A 4623-nucleotide genomic window follows, 5' to 3' on the forward strand; every position below is an offset into this window, starting at 1 on the left:
AGTCCGCTGGCAAGCTGTTAAGCCAATGTCGCGCTGGTCCTTTGAGCATTAGTGAGAGGTATTTGATGGCGTGTAAGTCATCGCCGCGGGCCATGTGGATGTGGAGGAGGAAGTCCTCAATCCATACTGCGGGATCTATTGTGCCGTCGTATGATTCAATATTTACAGGTTTGAAACCTTCTGGGAATTGATGTTCCATTACTTCGTCTGTGAAGCATAAGGGGTGTGCGGCGCCTCTGTATTGGGCTATATCGCGACGCAGCTCGAATGGGTCTTGCCCGCTGTGTTCGGCCCGGCCAGATTTGCTTTTACTGTATCCGGGGTGACGTTTGTCGTCTCGCAGAGTGGTGCGCCCTCGTGATCCGTAGATCGATCTTGAATGATTTGCCTTGTCCTCCAATATGTCTCGCAGGTCTGGCGTATCTCCCCATGCCTTTTTATTTGAATGGCGTTGGGGTGGAGGCTGAGCTTTTGGCTGGAATGCCTCTCTATCGCGGCCACGAGGTGGCCGATCAGCCGTATCATACGCTTCTTCCTCTAGTCGGGGTAGTAACCTGCGCCTTGGGTAACTCTTGGAGGGGCGCTCGAGTTTATATTCCTCAGCCGCGAGGACTTCAGTCCATTTGTCAGCTAGCAGATCTTGAGCAGCTTGAAGCTGCTGCTGCTTTCTCTTCAAGCTATTTGTCATGGCCATAAGCCGGCGCTTGAAGCGCTATTGTTCGACGGGATCCTCTGGTACGGCGAATTCATCGTCGCCGAGGCTTGCCTCGTCTTCGGAGGGGGCATGTGATTGTCATCCTCCTCTCTGTCTGCCACTCTCTCAGGAGAGCTGGCTCCTCCATCCTCCTACTCTAAATCTTGCTGGAGGGGTTTGTTGTTTTCTTCTGCACTATCCGGAGTGTTATTATCTCCTGTGCCGGTATCACCACTTTTGCTTTGGCGGGACTTAGAGCGGCGCCGCTGACGTCGGCGTTTGGGTTGCTTCTTGGAGGGATCATCCTCCACTATCCCGTCGCCATTGCCTTCTTTGGGTGTATCCACCATGTATATGTCATATGACGAGGTGGCTTTCCAGTGCCCTATAGGTGCTGGTTCATGTTCGTCTCCTACATCGTCGTCCATACTGTCGATGTCTTCGGAGTCGAAGTCGAGCATGTCGGTTAAATCATCGACAATGGCTATGAAGTGGGTGGTGGGTGGGCGTCGAATTTCATCGTCGTCCGCATCCCAATCCTGTTGGCCATAATCCGGCCAGGGCTCTCCTGACAAAGAGAGAGACCTTAGTGAATTCAGAATGTCGCCGAAGGGCGAGTGCTGAAAGATATCCGCGGCGGTGAATTCCATGATAGGCGCCCAATCAGATTCAATTGGCAGGGGCGCGGATGGTTCGGAGTCCGGAAAAGAGTCCGGCACCTTGGAGTCACGGGCTGCGCAGAGGGTTAGGCTGGTGTTCGGCTCTATCACCGTTGAGACTGCAGCCCCTGAGGCGGTGCCTAACCACCCGTCCTCGACTGGCGTAGTTGGCTCCGAGCTAAGGGTCGGAGCTAATGCGGGCGCAGCCTCTGGGGTACTGTTCGGCGGCAGAGCTAGGTCATACCCATCGCGACAGTGCGGCGCGCCCGGCTGTGGCTCGAATCCGTCGAAGATCAAGTCTCCGCGGATGTCGGCCGTGTAGTTCAAACTTCCAAATCTGACCTGATGGCCAGGGGCGTAGCTTTCAATCTGCTCCAGATGGCCAAGCGAATTAGCCCGCACTGCAAAGCCGCCGAATACGAAGATCTGTCCAGCGAGAAAAGTCTCACCCTGGACCGCATCGCTATCGATGATAGTAGGAGCCATCGATCCTAACGGCGACGACACAGAGGAACTCTCAATGAAAGCACCAATGTCGGTGTCAAAACCGGCGGATCTCGGGTAGGGGGTCCCGAACTGTGCATCTAGGCCGGATGGTAATAGGAGGCAGGGGACACGGTGTTTTACCTAGGTTCGGGCCCTCTTGATGGAGGTAAAACCCTACGTCCTGCTTGATTGATATTGATGATATGGGTAGTACAAGAGTAGATCTACCACGAGATCAGAGAGGCTAAACCCTAGAAGCTAGCCTATGGTATGATTGTATGTTATGGTTGTTGTCCTACAGACTAAAACCCTTCGGTTTATATAGACACTGGAGAGGGTTAGGGTTACACAAGGTCGGTTACAAAGGAGGAGATATCCATATCCGTATTGCCTAGCTTGCCTTCCACGCCAAGTAGAGTCACATCCGGACACGAGACGAAGTCTTCAATCTTGTATCTTCATAGTCTAACAGTCCGGCCAATGGAGATAGTCTGGCTGTCCAGAGACCCCCTAATCCAGGACTCCCTCAGTGCTCAAACACCCAAGAGTAACAAGATCCGCTTGGTATTGGTGGGGGATTAAAATTTCTCTTGGTGGAAGTGTAGATTGGGGCCTTCTCAACCAATCCCGAGCAAATCAACAAGTTTGATTGGCTAGGGAGAGAGATCGGGCGAAAATGGAGCTTAGAGCATTAATGGAGCTTAGAGGTGGAAGAGGTAGTCAACAAGAGGGAGAAGACACCCCTTATATAGTAGAAGAACAAATCCAACCGTTATCCACCAACTCAGCCTGCGCAACGCGGTACTACCATACCAGAGGCGCGGTACTACCGCAGGGGCACGCGGTACTACCGCAGGGCATCGCGGTACTACCGCCCATGCAGCAAAGACCTGACCAGCCCAAACTGCACTACGACAGAGGGCGGCGGTACTGCTGGCGCGGTACTACCGCGCCCCCTTGTGGTACTACCGCAAGGCAGGGACTGACCAGATGTGGGAAGGCACGGATATAATAAATTACATCCGTGGCTACTTCCGCTGAGTTGGAGTCGATGCAAAAACCCGATACGGTAGTATCGTAAGCCAGCAGCGGTACTACCGCGCTAGGCGCGGATGAAAAAATTCATCCGCCCCTTACTGCCGCATACTTGCGGAACTAAGCCAGATACCACGATACTACCGTGCCAGTGCGCGGTACTACCGTGATGGGTGTCACCCACTAGGGAGAGGGTGACAATATCTGGACTCCGGCCATAGTACTACCGCTTGCCAGGAAGTGGTACTATCGTGGGCACTTGCGGTACTACCGCAAGGGCCTGCGGTACTACCGCTCTAAGGAGAAGTACTACCGCACGCCCTAGTTCAGCAAGCACGAGCAATATTTGCAAAGACAAGGAGAACATGGGATGCTCCAAAGGCTAGAAGAAAAGGAGGAACACAGGAAGATGTGTACGTGATGAATCCGCCCACCCTTTACAACGCAGACCCCGTCTTAATAGTATGGCTTCCCTATGACTCAATACCACCAAAAAGAAACGAAGAGAAACACCGTCTTCCATAGCCTTCGAGGGGAACCCAATTATCTTGTGCCTTAGTCAATATATATCTGAAATATCCGATGCACATGATTAGTCCGCAAAAGTATTGTCATCAATCACCAAAACCAAATAAGGCATAAAATGCCCTTACAAATGCCCACCTACATCATATATTCATCGCAAGGCCATAAACATGTTTTGGTGGCTGCATCTCGCGTGGAACTTTCACTTGGTTCAACGTAAGACCGGCGGGCAGAACTATCACTAGAGGATGCCCCCGAGGATCGTCTCCTCGAAGAACTCCTTCCAAATAGGTTCATCATGTCCGCGTACAATTTTCTGAAAATAAAAATTTTGGAGTGACAAAAAATTGTCAACAAAACTTTGTAAGATTGATAGAAACTACACATAGGGATACATAGAGGCCATAACAAGCATTCAAACAACTTAGAACACTAAGAATTCAACATGCAAGCACATTGTCGGTGTCAAAACCGGCAGATCTCGGGTAGGGGGTCCCGAACTGTGCGTCTAGGCCGGATGGTAACAGGAGGGAGGGGACACAAAGTTTTACCCAGGTTCGGGCCCTCTCGATGGAGGTAAAACCCTACGTCCTGCTTGATTAATATTGATGATATGGGTATTACAAGAGTTGATCTACCACGAGATCAGAGAGGCTAAACCCTAGAAGCTAGCCTATGGTATGATTGTTGATGTGTATGTTGTCCTACGGACTAAAACCCTCCGGTTTATATAGACACCGGAGAGGGCTAGGGTTACATAAAGTCGGTTACAATGGTAGGAGATCTGATCATCCGCATCGCCAAGCTTGCCTTCCACGCCAAGGAAAGTCCCTTCCGGACACGGGACAGAGTCTTCAATCTTGTATCTTCATAGTCCAGGAGTCCGGCTTGAAGGTATAGTTCGGCTATCCGAACACCCCCTAACCCAGGACTCCCTCAGTAGCCCCTGAACCAGGCTTCAATGATGACGAGTCCGGCGCGCAGATTGTCTTCGGCATTGCAAGGCGGGTTCCTCCTCCAAGTACTTCATAGAAGATCTTAAACACAAAGATAGTGTCTGGCTCTGCAAAATAAGTTTCCACATACTGCCATAGAGAGAATAATATTTACACAAATCTAATCTGCTGACGTATTCCGTGGTGTGACACACCACGACCAAGCCTTTATCCGAGTCGTTTAATTACCCACCTCAGTGTGTTATGCGAGGTGGTTTCCTTGGCATGT

The sequence above is a fragment of the Triticum urartu genome, chromosome 3, assembly GCF_003073215.2.
Source record: "Triticum urartu cultivar G1812 chromosome 3, Tu2.1, whole genome shotgun sequence".
Classification (NCBI taxonomy): Eukaryota; Viridiplantae; Streptophyta; class Magnoliopsida; order Poales; family Poaceae; genus Triticum; species Triticum urartu.